The sequence below is a fragment of the Protopterus annectens genome, chromosome 1.part1 (genome assembly GCF_019279795.1).
Source record: "Protopterus annectens isolate FY-2018-M chromosome 1.part1, PAN1.0, whole genome shotgun sequence".
Lineage (NCBI taxonomy): Eukaryota > Metazoa > Chordata > Ceratodontiformes > Protopteridae > Protopterus > Protopterus annectens.
In genome coordinates, this window is record NC_056726.1 from 167,449,006 (window position 1) to 167,466,289 (window position 17,284).

Genomic DNA, 17,284 nt, shown 5'->3' on the forward strand with positions numbered 1-17,284 from the left:
TTTATATATATATATATATATATATATATATATATATATATATATCTTTTTATTGCAAGAAGGTTCAAAGGAGTTGCATTGTGTCTTTGTGGACTTAGAGAAAGCATATGACAGGGTGCCTAGAGAGGAGTTATGGTATTGTATGAGGAAGTCGGGAGTGGCAGAGAAGTATGTAAGAGTGGAACAGGATATGTACAAGGGTATTATGATAGCGGTGAGATCTGCAGTGGGAGTGACAGATGCATTTAAGGTAGAGGTGGGATTACATCAAGGATCAGCTCTGAGCCCTTTCTTATTTGCAGAGGTGATGGACAGGTTGACAGACGAGATCAGACAGGAGTCCCCGTGGACTATGATGCTTGCAGATGACATTGTGATATGTAGTGAGAGTAAGGAACAGGTTGAGGAGACCCTGGAGAGGTGGAGATATGCTCTAGAGAGGAATGAAGGTCAGCAGGACTAAGACAGAATATATGTGTGTAAATGAGAGGGAGGATAGAGGAATGGTGAGGATGCAGGGAGTAGAGTTGGCGAAAGTGGATGAGTTTAAATACTTGGTATCAACAGTTCAGAGTAATGGCAAATGTGGAAGAGAGGTGAAGAAGAGAGTACAGGCATGGTGGAGTAGGTGGAGAAGATTGTCAGGAGTGATTTGTGACAGACAAGTACCAATAAGAGTGAAAGGGAAGGTCTACAAGAGAGTAGTGAGACCAGCTATGTTATATGAGTTGGAGACAGTGGCATTAACAAAAAGGCAGGAGTCAGAGATGGATGTGGTAGAGTTAAGGAAGTTAAGATTTGCATTGGGTGTGATGAGGGTAGACAGGATTAGGAATAAGTATATTAGAGGGTCAGCCCAGGTTGGACGGTTTGGAGACAAAGCAAGAGAGGTGAGAATGCATTGGTTTGGACATGTTCTGAAGGGGGATGCTGGGTATATTGGGAAAAGGATGCTAAGAATGAAGCTGCCAAGTAAGAGGAAAAGAGGAAGGTCTAAGATAAGGTTTATGGATGTGGTAAGAGAGGGCATGCAGGTGGCTGGTTTGACAGAGCAAGATGCAGAGGACAGGAAGAAATGGAAACAGATGATCTGCTGTGGTGACCCCTAATGGGAACAGCTAAAAGAAAAAGATATATACATATATATATATATATATATATATATATACATATAAATATATATATATATATATATATACATACATATAAATATATATATATATATATATATATATATATATATATATATATATATATATATCCATACATATATATATATATATATATATATATATATATATATATATATATATATATATATCCATACATACATACATCTACATATATAAATACATTTTCCCTATTGTTGAATGACTGTGCTGGATGATATGTTTGAGAAAACATCAAGTTTGCTTACATCTGAAATGGCTTAGTGGTAATCACTTTGGCTATAGTGTGGAGGGTCCTGGTTTTGAGACTTGCAAGGGATGATTATTTTGTTGCTGGGCAAAACAGGGGCTGTTGGAGACAGAGTGATTAAGGCACTTTAAAGCAGTTGTAAGTGGGTTTGCGTGGAGCTAAGCAACACTTACGTGAGCTTACCTTAGCTTACGCCCGCTTATGGCTGCTTAAACCCGCGCTAATTTCAAATAAAGAAAAGAAAAAAAGGGGGATAGAAAAGTGATGAAATTGGGGCAAGCAGGGGGACAAACAAGAGGAGTATCAGGTAGGGATGTGCAGGACGGGTGTAGGAAAGAACCACAGCTCTGCATTTTTTGGAAGCAACAGCTGCTTTCAATGTGAGCAATTTAGAATTTGGAGCCTCACACCCTACAGGGAGGTGTGGGGGCGTCATACAATATGAATGATTAGTAGGTTTAGATTGTGTGATGGGTACATGTCTCTGGGCAAAATGCAGAGCTAGGTATGGGACATGATTTTTTTGTTGGACAGATGCCCCTTTTTTAAGGTGAGAGTGAGATGTTAAGGAAGGATTATAGGTAAGTGCGGTGAGGGAGGTTTGGTAGGAGAGGTTGCATTTGAAGACAGACAAGATAGCAGACAGGGGCGGTGTATGACACGAGGGGGTAAACACCTTGATGGGGAGGGTGGTTGGGAATCCAAGGCTCATGAGCCCCCCAGATGGTTGTAGTGGCACTGATGTCCCCACCCAATGGCAGTCACCACTACTCCTTCACAGCCTCCCAGGTGGCTGTGCTGGGGGCTGGGCAGTAGGGGCCACCTGCCCCTCCAGCTGCACCAGCCTGCCCTCCACCTGGCACAGGTGGTCATCCAGCTCCATCTGGAGGACACTGTGCACCATGCCACAGACCTCGTCCTAGGTGACAACATCCTCACCGCACCCACTTGCAGGGGGCGTGAGCCCCATCTTCTGCAGTGGTTCCACCTGAGGGTGCTGCAGGACCAGCAGATGTGGGATGCCTGGGTTGGGTCCCAGATATGCTGGTACCCGGTGCCTCGGCCAGGTGGAGTGGGAGAGGCAGATCCACTGGGATCTGCCTTCCCATATATGCTACGGTGTGGAAATTAACAATGAATATTGGTTAGTCATGCAAAACTCATTACAGCATTAGTCAAAACAGCATACATGGATATTTCCATTTACTCAAGACAGTGCAATTATAACAGTACCATAGCAAACAGAACCCATGCATATATGGAATGGCATTCAGGGTTGCAACAGCATGCCAGTTAGTGGTATGTCAGGCAGGCAATAAAATTATTATTCAACAGGGAATAATAGTTTGCACACAGTTTAAACAATGATAAACCAGATGGAACAACAGTTCCAACAGTAGAGGTTTGTTTAGAAACATACCCATGTTGGTTTCAGTGTGATATTTGGATCAGTTGAGTGGTGGGGGAAGGGAACAGATTCAGTTGACAACTGCTATCAAGTATATTTGTCAGTACACTACTATTCACTACTCTACATTCTGACCACACGTACACTCTACCTGGGACATGGGGCTGCTACAGCACACCAACAGCAGTAGATATCAACAGAGCAACTGTACCCTTATTTTTGTTATACACATCAGACCTGTTTCTATACCAATTTCTTTACCTGTGGGCCCTGTGCAGAGGAACTGTGTGCACATTACATTGCTGTTTCTACACATATTTCAGATAAGCATATTAGTTGCAGGCCCTGGAGTGTGTATTGTGCCTTTCACATACATCTATTGTGACATTCTCTGTGTGCATGTTTCTTGGCGACTGGGGAAACTATCTGTGACAGCGTTACACTTGAGGGACTTGTCTGGGCCAGACTGCAGAATGTGGATGTCTAGTTTGCATCTATTTGTGGGACTGGGGCTGATCAACACAGCAGTTGTACACCTTTCATAGTTATACACATCATACTAGCATTTCTATTCAGATTTCTTTACCTGTGTGCCTTGTATGGAAAAGGTTATGTGTTGCAGTACATTACTTTTTCTATTCAGATTCCAGTTTACAACTGTAGAACCAGACTGTGAGATGTTAGTGGCAGTCCCTGGATTCGAACCATGGTGTGTGTGCAAAATTGGACTACAGGCCTAGTCCTTATCAGACTGAGCTACTGGGGAGGTGTTGTGTGTTGTTTGTGACATTTCTATCTAGTACATATTTTTGTGCACTATACTTTTATTATGACGTTGCATAATTTGTTTCCTATTTTCAGTATACATTATGCATACACAACAGACATTGGTGTCACTGTTTGTGAAACATGTGCACATTACCTGGATTGCACAGTTGACTGTTTTACAACAACATACTGCTATTTAGATTCCTGAGTACACAGTGTAGGTTTTAAGTCTGCATCTGTTAGCCTTATACATTTTTCAGTACATTCTTAGCTGCATACAGTTGAAATTGAAAGGTTAACACAAGACACTGCTGGCAGACAAACAAGTAAAACACATTCTAATGGGAATATGTGTTGTTGCTTTTTTTTTCAGTTATTTGACATGCCCATTCTAAAGTATGCAGACAAGCAGTGCTAACTCAGTTCACCTCAGTTAATGCATTCTGCAGGACATACACATTTCTATTTTTCAGATACAAGTGAGATGACACACACCAGTGTTTGGGATCACCTTTATTAGTTTTGACATTCATATCTGTGTACAAGTCAAAAATCCACAATTACTATTCTTACATGATCTGCACAGGGGAATGCTTTTCATTTCTGACTGTTACAGTAACCCTGACGTGGCAATTTCATGGCAGGTTCACTCAGACACATTCATACATATTCTAATATTCCTCTCCTGCATATTGTACCTTGTTTGCTACTGACATCTGTATTACACAGCAGCTGGGAATACTCCATTGTAACAATGACAGCCTGACACAGGCATTTATTCCTGACTTTTACAGTACAATTATATATACAGGTGGTATTACCATTACTATAATTTTGATTTCTTACTGCTAATAGTAGGGGGTGTTCTGTACTCATCATACTGCCGACGCAGCAGGGCCAGTCGCTGGGCATAAGCCTCAACATTCTGGGACCTCTCTACAGCAGCTGTATGGGAAGACATCACACATTAATCATACCTGCACAGTCACAACTTGAACTTTTTCCATACTTAGAGATACATAAGACTGCATACTTACAACAGGTGGGACATCCTGTGCTTCGGCTTCTTGGATCCACTAGTCCAAGAGTGCACCCCTCCTCCGCTTCAGGTCATTATGGTGGTGATGTACTTGCTCACCAGTCTGGGGTATGCCAGTGGCACTGGTGAGATCACGTGCAAGCTGGTCCCAGGTCTCCACTTTGTACTGTGACCCCTGGTACTGGCCCTGCAGCAGCCTGCCATCATGGTTTTTTACTAGGAGCCCAACCATGACCCTGGACTCCTGGATGCTCCAACATTGTGCTCAGAAGTGAATACCTTCACCAACACTAGACATTTTGGTCCTGCTGTGAGCAATCCCAAATGGTTATGGCTGTATTCCCTCCTGTCTGGTTTAAATAGGGCAGTTTTCCCACACTTTTTCTTGACTGGTCAGTTTTAATATGCTGAACTATGCTTAGCTCCGCACAAATCCGCATAACAATGCTTACACCAGGTAAGCATAGCTGAAAGCCGGTAAGCAATGCTTACACTAGCAAAACATTGCTTAAATCTATTTTTTTCATTAAATTTATAAATAATTGTTTACATTTATATTTTACATATTCCCATATGATTGATATTTATTATTCCAATTCCTTAAAAGTTTATTAAATAATTTGGCAGAGGGGGATTCAAACAGAGCATATTCTACATGCTATACCATGGCAGTACCACTATGTTACAGCAGCTTGATGATGTTTTCTATCACAGTAGCACTTGTCTATCATTTTCAGGATTTCAGCCAGGCTAAGCATAGCGGCTCACCAAGCAAACAAGCTGTGCACTGCTTAAATTTCGAATTTATTTGATGAAAAAAATAACTTACATTTTTTTAATTTTTATTGCTTTCCTCTTGCCCTACTGCTTCCATGCATGTAGGGCAAGAGTGCATACATTTGGGGGTGTGCACTTGAAGGCTGCTGCCTTCTAGGTGTTTGTGTTTTGTTTTTTTGTTTTTCCGTGTCCGCAGACACTGAAATGTTAGCTACTTACATTTCAGTGTCTCTAGACACTTGTTTACTATATAATATTAGAGCCAGGCTCTAATATTATATAACTTGACACTCATCTGTGTCATAAAGTGCCATATGGCACTTTCTGAGTGAAGGGGGCACATTACATGTGTAGGCACTGCTGACATACACCCCCTGCACTCGCTCCTGGTTCATGTCCATTTAGATGAAATCGCAACATGCCTTCATGCATATTCAAAGCGCGCTGCTATTCTAAATGGACACGAACCCCTCCATGCAAGAATAGTCTTATTCTTGCACAGAGCTTTGTGAATCCTGGGGTCAGTGTTTGTGCTATAAAATTTGAAATAAAAGTTTTACACTAAATCAAATATCTGTAATCATTGTAGAAGTAAAGCAGAAAACAGTATGCACACTGAGAGTTTTGAACAGTGTTTATGCCAACTGGGAAGAAATGGAGAAATAGCCAAGTAATGGGACACTGGAATGGTTGTGTGGGAGGGGATGGGGTACCAAAATTATATGCATTTTGTTTTCATGTACAAGTCCAGAATTTGTGACATGAAAAGTTGGCAACCCTAGTTGTGTGTGTGTGTGTGTGTGTGTGTGTGTGTGTGTGTGTGTGTGTGTGTGTAGCACACACATAAATACAGATTCTATAAATAGTCAAAGGATAGAGATAATCAAGCACATACATAGCTACATCAAAATGGTACACCAACTCAGTTTGATTGTTTAAATTTTATTTTAGGTACCATCATCATCAGACTCTAAGGAAAGGAAGAAATGCTAAACAGATGATATCATGGTTTATGAGAAGGCTATTGTCAGGCAGTAAGTAAGATAGCTTGTATGTCATATAAGAAATGAGTGTATAAACAGCATCTGGTATAGAAAGATCTGTGGAGGAAAGGGTATGGTATGTGGGCCAAGTGTAAGAAAGAAAGAGATAGTGATGAAGACATGATTCTAATAGGTGACTAAGATGGAAGAGAAAGTAATGAAGATGGGATTGCAGTGATGTGGAAATGCTAACAAGGTGTGATATTTGAATGCATTTCAGGAGAAGATTAAAATGCTCTATAACTAATAATAACAAAAAAGGTCAATATGGGTGGCTAAAAATACATAAATTCTTTATTATGACAACAGATCAAAAAAGTGGTAAGCTTTTTTATTGTATGGTTTTATCAAACTCCTAAAACATTAATAAAACTTCACTTTCTATAAAACAGCAGCCAGGATATTCTAGCATAAATGACGATTTATCAAAAGTGAAAAATTAAACAGTATTTCAAACCTCTCCTCTTCTAGATATTTACCCCATTTAGTCTTGGTGATACTAGGGCATTAAATAGTGTAATCTAATATTATTCTCTCACATTTAGAATGGCGGAGGAAGGTCTTGTTATGGCATCAAATAGGAATTGCAAGGGTAAAGAATTTGTCATGAAGAAAATGGGTACCATGCATGTGGAATCTAAGGTTGACATAGGACTGATGGATAAATTTGGGGGAGCAGAGGAGATTAGCTTGTTTAGGGGGGTTAGTGAAGAAAATAAGTGAAGAAACAAGAGAAAGAGATAGGAAGGAAGGTGGGAAATGATTAGGCTAATAGAAATGGGAAGAAGAAGCATTGATAAGGGTTGGAGAGTGTTCAGAAAGGAATAATAGGTGTGATTTATATGTCTTTAGGGTGGCTAAGTTAGAAGAGGTTAGAAGAGGAAAGCTGGAAGTTGAAGGAGTGCTAGGCAAAGGAAAATGAAATGTGGGGGGAATACTTATGTGAGGAATCCTGGAGACTAGCATGAAGAGCAGCAATTTGTGGTTCAATGATGGATGAACATTGGAGGCTTTTGCACTGATGGTACAAAACCTAGTGAAGGAAGGGTGGTGGCCTGATGATAACCGTGGGAGCTGTAGTTAGGGGTGGGGCTGATCAGTTCCAGATATGGTGAGAATGTAAGGAGATTCAAAGTCAGTGGGACAGTGCCCTAAATATCTAAAGGAAAGTGTATGGAAAAAAGAGTGAAAAATGTGGGCACTCTGTGGTATTGAGATAAAAGGCTATAGGTGAGAGAAAGATGAGAGGGAAGAGATATTATTGGTAGGAGCAGGCATAGGTAGGAAGATTGCATAGAGTTGGAAGGAACATGTATACAACCTTAGGAAGAGAGATTTCATATTAGGTGACAACAGTTTGAAAAGTCTCAGCCGAACTAAGTAAGATGAACAATATGGCATAGAGTTGGGGGTTAGAAAGAATGGCTGGACAGTTTGATGTATTTGTCAGGATTGGGTTAGTTTGTTGCAATTAAAGAAAATGAGTTTAGAGTGTGTATTGAAGAGGCAGGTTATATTACAAAGGAAAATTGAAGGGAGTTGGAGATGGTAGGGTAATATTAGAATATTCATTGCCAAAGTTTTCCATTGCCAAGTATTGACTATAGAAAATGAATTATTGGAGATGGGGATATGCAGCAGTTACGTCTGACAGAATATCTATTTTTTTTCTGTTTAAGACTAAACATTATGCAGTAAAAGATATTATTATATCACATTTAAAACACTGTCCAAATCCCCTCCCCCTTAGTGGGTTTAAACAACACTTCCAATACACAGAAACTGTAACTTGTAAAATCATTATACTGCATTAAGAGTTTATAAAGAGCATCACCTGCCCTACAATTTCTAATAGAATAAGTCAATTTATTCACTTGTTCATTCATTCATTCATTCATTCATTCATTCGAAGATAACTTAGATAATCCAGTAAAGAGATGCGGAGAGCCAGAACCTAACAGTCCCAGAACACTTAGCGCAGGGAATAAATATTTTCCTAAATACATACATGTAAGCATAGCATAGCTTTACATACACAAAGTGATGAACACTCTTTATAGGTTCATAGGAGATTATTAGGCTAACAGAGCAAGAGCCCTTACAGGCCTAGCCAGTTTTATCCATTTTACCCAATTTACTACCCCTAGGGGAAGATAACAAGGGTCAGCAAGCAGGGTTTTGACTAGATTTACAGACTGCCTCTGTCCATGAGGGACATGGGCACCACCCCAGTAGTAAATTTGCAATTTCCCATCCATTGGATAAGATTGCTCTTGAAATGGTCAGGGGAAGGGATCTGCTTCATGTGAGTAACACTAGCAGACACAATGTGATTAAGTGCTACAGCAGCAGTGGAAACAGTCCCAGCTCATTACACTGTAGCATTCATAAATGCAACAATGGTCACACCAACTATCACCATTTTAGCTGCATTTCAACATTTAGTTGTTGTCTATCCCACTCCCTCCCCTATACTTTTACTTACTTACAAAACTGAAATAGAGAGTATACATCTGACTAAACAGTAGTAGTGAGCCTTAAAAATTAACAAACTCACAATAAAAAAATCTTTTTGTAAGTAATTTAAGTGAACTGTTTTAGATTTTTCTGAAATACATTTTAACATCCCTTGTATAATTCCACAAATGCACATGATACTATTACAAGATGGTACAAGCCAATCGAATAGAATTGCTACCACATAGTAACATCATAAAAACCTGATGTTTAATATTAAAGTTATATACTTTATTATGAACTGAGTAGTTGTCTGAAATGATTACTGAAAACTGTGTGCTCCACCACCAGATTAGAAATTATTTGTTAATGGCTACCACTTAAAATTAAATATAAAATGTTACAGGTGTAAGTTTATGAAGTAATTGAGCTAAAACATGTTCTTTTGAAAATACTGTAAATAGTGAATTGTTTGAGAGTTACATGACAAGCAAAATCTTATTAAGGCCATTTGATGCTTTTTTATTTGTATTTTTTTATTTTTTAATGTTCAATGTTCAATGTTACACAAATGCTGAGCCTCAGAAGAGACCACAGATGAGGTTGATACCTATCAAGGAACTCCATAGATCCTGTCACCAAACCCTTTGTCTAAATCAGCCTTGAATTTATCAAGACTAGATGTCTTTCTAATCCCTAGTGGTAATTCATTCTACAATCTACCAGCCGTTTACTAAAAATATTGCTTATCCAGGTATTCTATTATAAACTGAGTTGTTTACATACAATGCATTATTCCTAGTACCATAACTAAGTTGTCTGACTTCCACACTGGTTGTAACTTACATAGCAGCATCATTCATGCATTTGTACACAATTATGAGGTTACCTCTGACTAACCTACAAGGTACTGAGTACAGGGACAATTGCTCCATTTGGTTCCTATAATTTTGATTTTTAATTCCATGTATTTGTTGTTGTTGTATCGTTCGTCTTTTCCCGGTTAGGGGTCGCCACAGCGGAGCTCCGGTCCGCTTATGATTGGCAGTAGATTTTTACGTACCAACTTGCCAGGCCTGAAGCACATCCTTTAACGAAGGTACGTCCATTCACGCATGTCTCCACTCAGAAGATGCTTTAGCTGAGAATCGAACAGGACAACGTTTTACTATGAGGCATGATGTGTAATATTTCTGAATTTTTCCAACCTAGTTAACTGACAAAAATTATAGACAAAAGCAGGTCTACAATATTCTATATAAGGTCTTACAACAGATCTATTAAAGAGGAACTTAAATTTCTCGCATCACAACTTGAAATACCTTGCAAAATGTCCCCATAGCACTTCTTAGTGATCAATAAAAGATTATCCTCGTACCTTGTTTGGCCATCTACTATTAATCCTAAATCCCTAACCATTTTCACATTACTTAATATAGCACAATCAAGTTCATATGGAAAACAGGGGTTATTACAACTAAAGTGTAATACTTTAGATTTACTGGCATTAAACCTCATGTTCATATTTAGTGTCCAAGTTTAAAGGATATCTAGATACCTGTAGTGTAGCTTGATATTTTACTGAATTAATTATTGACCCTATTTTGGTGTTATCATAAACTTAGTAAGCAATATATTGCTTTGATATGGAAAGTCAGACATAAAGATATTAAATAACAAGAGTCCAAGTAGTGAACCCTGAGGAACCCCATCTGTTACCTTCCTATCATCTGAAATAATGTTCTCAGTTTTAACCTTAAAGGATTTCTCAGTCAGCCATCCACTGATCCTTATATCTACGTACTGATTTATACCCGGTTTATACAAAATGGATACAATTTCATTGTGCGGCACAAAATCAAATGCCTTGGACAGATCCAAACAGATTCTGTCTACTAACAGGCTTACATTCACTGACTCCCATGCATTTTAATAGGAACTTAATAAGATAGGCAGGCATGATCTACCATAAGAAAAAAACATTCTGAAAGATGCCCAGTGTGGTACATAATTTCTCTTATCCAGGAACAAATCACTCTTTCAAAACATTTGCCTATAATACATGTAAAACTAGTAAATAAATAAAACCAATACCAAAGTGCTCTGGCTGACTAACTTATCAGATGACTGCAAGCTAAGGGCAGTCATTGAATCCCCAAATGTCGTAGTCATGCTGCAGGAAGGTGTCTCCCAAATAAATAACTGGTACTAAAATTATAGACTGAAACTAAATGCCAAAAATGCAAGATATATAATTTCAGAAGTCATCCATCCCAGGAAGCTACCACATTAACAATACACCCCTAGGAGTTGACCCAGTTATTCAGGATTTGTCAGCTTATGTGGGCAGTAACCTAACTTCTGACCAACATGTGTCCATTTTTTGTAAGAAAGTCTTTTTAGATTGCATAGCTTATAAACAAAAGGATTATGTATAGATCTATGGATGGCATTGCCCCCATTTACTCAGCCCACATTAGGCCAAGCATTGAATATAATTCCTCCCTTTGGTTTGTATCTGTCCAGACAAATGCAACAACTGGAATACCCACAGATGTGCCTTAGTAAAAGGATACAAGGCCTAAACAACATGTCCTACATGGACTGACTCAAAGCCTTGTCACTGTACTCACTATCCTACAAACTGCTAACAGGTGAACTGGTCTGGCATATAAAGTACCCTCAAACCCAATACTGATGGATTTCCCGCAAATCAGTAAGTCAAATTGCATAAGAAATACTCAGTCTAGGAATCCAAACCTCTTCTACAGCATCAACAGAACGTTTTGGAAGGGCAGTTTATATCTCAAGGGAGTACTGCTACTCTGGAACAGACTTCCCATCCACATAAAATAAAGTACATCCCTGTCAATATTCAAGTGTAACTTGGATCTATGGATAGGAAGCAGAACCTTTACCCCAGGACTGCTCCCTGAACTACTAATGGACAGAGGCAGCTCCTAAATGCATTATCACATGCATGGGTTCCCTCAAATTATCTATGGTCTGATGAAGTTAATATATAATTATTGACCATTGGATTGTAAGGCCAATCTCTAATGAAATGGGATAGATTAATTTGAGCACAAAAAAGGAAATTGGCTAGGCTTAAAATGGCCCACTAGGGCAGCTAGCCTACTATTTACCTATGAACCTATAAATAGTGAAACAATGAAAACAGCTGAATCCATAAAATATCTAGGTGTTTGACTCGATTCTGCATTAATCTTCTCTACTCATATTCAAAGACTAAATACAAAAATCACATCTCTTCTGTAAGATATGACATAGTCTCCAACCTCCTAACTATGGAGGGCAGAATAGTTATTGACAAAGTAGTACTTCTGTCTGTACTTGAATATTCCCTTATTATTGGCTGCATCTTTCCTCCGGGAGCTCCAGTTTCCTCCCACATCCCAAAGACATGCTGTAGGTGGACTGGACACTAAATTGGCCCTAGGTGTGAGTGCGTGCATGTGTGTGTGCCTTTTGTGGAAGGTTGGGCGCCAGGCTGGCAACTCCACACCGTAAAACTCCACTGCCAGTCATGAGTGGACAGGTGATCCACTGTGGCGACCTCTAACTGGGAAAAGCCGAAAGAAGAAGAAGAAGAAGATTGGCTGTATCATTATTGGATCCACCTCTAACAAAAATAATTTGAAGCTGCAAGCAATGTAGATCCACTTATGCCACTGCACTGTTAATGCAAGCAAAAATCTGCACCACTGCATTCCAGTTAAGCAAGCAGGATGGTTTTGCATTCCCCTGAGCATCACTTAATGGACCGACATAAGGCCCTTTGTTGCCTACTCACTATTAAGGAATACTTCGGGTGTCTTACACCTTCTGATTTTTCTATACTCATGCATGTCACCCATGTGTAGTCCTTGGTTTTATGCTACTAGGGCTTCTTCTTTTCTTGGCCCCTCACTCTAGAATGCTCAGTCACACAATCTGCATATTCTTCCTACACTTCCATCTTTCTCTAAATATCTCACATCCTATCTACAACCATCAGTCTGATTGCAAAAGCATCAGCTCAGTAACTTGATTTGCTACCCAGCAGTCTATCTACCATTTCTCTACTCTGAATTTGTACGTTTATATTTCCGTATAACCTGCAACATTTCAGTATTACTGTACCTTTCACTGTAAATGGCTATGCCTGTTTACACCTTCATTGTCATTGTTGTAATATACATTGAATAACTACCCTAGCTGCCTACAAGTTTCTTTCTCCTTCAGCTGTCTATATCCAGCTGCAGGTTATACTATTTATTGTTCCTGATGTTTTCATTATTGTTTACAATAGTTTTTTATGTAACTAAATCATGAAAAAAATGATCCTAGCAGTCCAGTTCACTTACCTATCAAATAACTAAGTAAAAATAAAATAAACACTGCCATGTGCCTTTTGCATACTGATCAAACTCAGCATTCCTTAGTGTGTGACTCTGACAGTCAGGAATCCACAAATGCATTAAAATGCAGGCTGTAGTCCAGATAATCAGATCAAGAGCAGCTGTCTTGGCAACACATTCAAGGTAGCATTTTGAACTACATGTTCTGAAGGTTTTAATATTCAAATATACCGGCACATGGTACTCAGGCAATACTGGATGAGAATTTTGTGTTATTCTATTTTCCAGTCCTTCCGTGTCCAGTTCTTTAGACTTATGTCTGACTCCCCTAGTGACAGTGATAGTAAAATTATGTTTCATTGTTCTCAACTGACTGCCCATTCCTCTTTCAACATTATTTAAATAAATACCATAAAGGAAACAATACAACAATGTCCAGATCAGCACTAGTGTGGCAGTTACAGTGCCAGTCCCTACAATGTCAAGAATCAATAACAAAACAAAAATAAAAATGATCCCTAACATTTGGTTGTATTAAAAATGATTATTACCATGGGCACACCTCCCTCCTTTTCCTTCCTAGTTTACCTGCTACATATCCAGTACAGCATACCAGAGCTCCCTTCTCCTATCACCTGTCCCATGTATACATTCTTATTTGGCATTATACAGACTTTGTGATAAAAAAGCAAAATCTACTCCACATTATATAAACACAAAAGCAAGCAAGCATCCATAATAAGAAACCAAAATATTCTAGTTGTTCTTTCTTCCATGTATAAAAAAAAACTCACTAATTCCACCCCACCCCCACATTAAAAGATATGGAAAATGGAGGTGCAGAAGAATCATGAGCTTATTATGTTCACTTCTTCACTTCTGCTTTCAGCATGGTTGGTACTTTAACTGTCCCTTGAGATTTCCATCAAAGTAAATTTTAGCTCTCCCCTGAACTATTTTTAAATCACATTCTTCCCTACACAGATCTGTCAGTTATACTACAAGTCCTAGTCGTGTATACTACTCACACATTACACAACGTGTGCAGTGTCAGGATATTTTTGTAGACATATGAACTTAATTCAGCATGGGAAAAGGAATCAGACAACAGTTGTAACATAATTCAAATCAGGAAGTAGTTCTGAAAAAATAGTCAAGAATTAGTTCTGATTATAAAGCAAGGCAGCTAAACAAAATTATTTAGGAAGTCAAGCAGTTCAGAAGGAATGATGATCTGTTATCAAACTATCCTGAAAATTGGGGCTTCTGTTCTCTGCCAAGTTTTTTTTTAATTTCTTCAAGAGGAACACTGTACATAATGTTGTGTGCCAAACTGCATTTAAATATATGAAGACACTGCCTTACTATACTGAAATGTATACTCACGTCCTATTGTAGAACCCTATCCAAGCCCAATAATCCATTTTTGTTCCATGTTTACACATTTCCTGCAACTGCTCATAAAGGTCAAGTCAGTGAAAAAAAATATTATTGGCTTGCTTCCCAGAAAAAGCTCAAACATTTTTTTTCTGAAAACCAATATGGAATATTTCTGGCAGAATGTATCTCATCATAAAGGCACAGAGGGCAATTTCTGCTCCCTGTGCTACATATTAATCCCACACCACTGTCAACTATGGAAAACTGCATTCTTCTTTCTTTTTAACACATGCAGCAAATAACTCACTGTAAACACTGCATAAATATTCTATAACCACATTTTATTTTTGTTCCTAAAGTGACAGACCATGATAAAAATACATTCAAGTTAAAATTAAATACCTCCATCTTCTATATGTGTTATCTTTGTAGCATGTTATCAATTTTAATCACATCTCTTGAACCCTGGATCTATTCTGTTAGAATTACGAAGAATCTACCATTTGCGCATCTCCCTCACTTGAAATCCCATAATTCCCTTTGTTCCTTTATTTACCTGTCTGAGCAGGAAGGCAAAGCTGTAAGTCCCCTCTTACCAACATATGCATGGTTTCTCACAGCCTGGCCCTGAGGTGTGTAGAAGCAGGCAGATAGAAAATGTGTAATCATCTAAATACTACCACCATAGTCTGCAGCACTGGTTCCACTCTCCAGTAGTTCGATGATGGTAAACAAAAATATCAGGAACATGTATACCCTTCCACTCATCAGTCTCAAATGTCCTCCTAATATCCAGACTGTTCTCAAAAAGATTTTAATAAGCCATCAACAAAAGAAAAAAATCACTAAGGGGTGAGAAGAGTTTTTTGGCTTTTGATTTGGATTTTACTCTAGCTGATACTCCATGAAATTGGGTTCACTCTGAGACCTAGGCTGCTCACATCACAGGTAGCCAGTCTGTGGAAGTGAACTAATTCCGAGTGAATTATATTTCATACACTTTAAATGACAGTTTCTGTAGCACAGAGACTTAAGGCTGCTACTGCATTTCTTCCCAAAGCCCTTTGTTTGATACCCACAGTCCTCACTTGCATACTTAGTAATTTGGGCTAAATCATAACCAGATCACTATTGTTAGGTCATCACTTAGCAGCAATGCTTGAGTCTAAGCAGTCTTAACATAGTTAAGAAATGAATAAACAGAAAAACATATTTCAAACAGCAGATTATTCCTTGTGGCTCTTTAACTTTATGTTATATCTTCATAGTTTCTATTCTTCATAACCTACTTTGGTCTCTATCTGGTTTGTATAAATCTTTTTTAGGTACAATTAAATAGAATTAAATAAAGCATAATATATCCATGATCATTACCAACACACAGCAAAATGCATTACTGCCAAATGACCAACACATGCCACACCCAAATAAGCTTGGTACTGTACAGCTGAGTGATATGAGTTAAAAAACTGCCCTTTTCTGAAATTAACTCTTCTCACTCTCTCTCCAGTGACATAAAGTACACGTTTTCTGACAGTAACTAAACTCTGCAAAGATTATTTTGTATTCACAAACACACACACACACGTGCATGAGCACGCACACACACACACACACACACACACACACACACACACACACACACACACACACACACACACACACACACAAAATTTCTTATGGCAGTTGATCTCATATGACACACTAAAGTTTTCAGTTATTAAACACTGCTGAAATGACTAAGCAGCACATTAAATATTAATAACTGTAGAACAGAAATCAATATCTGAAAAGAAGCTATCAGTTAATAATGCACCAATTTTGGTGATTAGCCTTACATACAGTAATAAACATACATTAATAAACAATAACAAGCCACAGGCTTCTGAAAATGAATAATGAAATTATTTACTTGAAATAAATGAAATTAGGTAAAGCTCTTAATAAAAGCTTTAAACAGACATGACATTAAGAAAAGCCCTATGTAAAAGTTTTCTGGTCCTGCTACTAACATGATTACTAACAAAGTTTTACTATAATCTGTCTACCAGTAACTTTTTATATTAATTTAACAGTTGGCAAACACTCACTGGCAAAATTTATAGACAATGACGTTAATGCCATTGGTCAGCAAATAATCTCTTTCCAGTCAAAGAAATCCACAGTACACACAATAAGAGGCAATCAAAGATTCAAAATGACTAGATGAATCACTGAACTGAACTCTCTAAGGAGACAGTCACCTAAAGAAGTCTGAAGGAGTGTCAAGAAAAGAGGCAGCACTGGAAAATATAGAGTTGGCTGGTACACTCTTTTTTAGACAAATTCACTCTTCAATAAGTCCATGGTTCCTTGTTTGCTGTTTGATTTAGATTCATCTAAACATCCTGCTTGCAGAGTCATTCAGTTGTGTACACAGCTCCAGTCCATTAATAGCAGCACAGCTTTTGGCAGCAAGTGTCAGACTTGGAGGGGAATGTCCTATTAATGTAGTTATTTGAAATCAACATTATTTCCCAAACTTTTTAAAATAATTTAATATGCTGCATTCAGTTAATTTTAAATGAGAAATGGAGATAACTAAAGTTCCCAAGAGAAAGTTTGAAAATGAAAGTGCCTTCTCTGCTGAGTA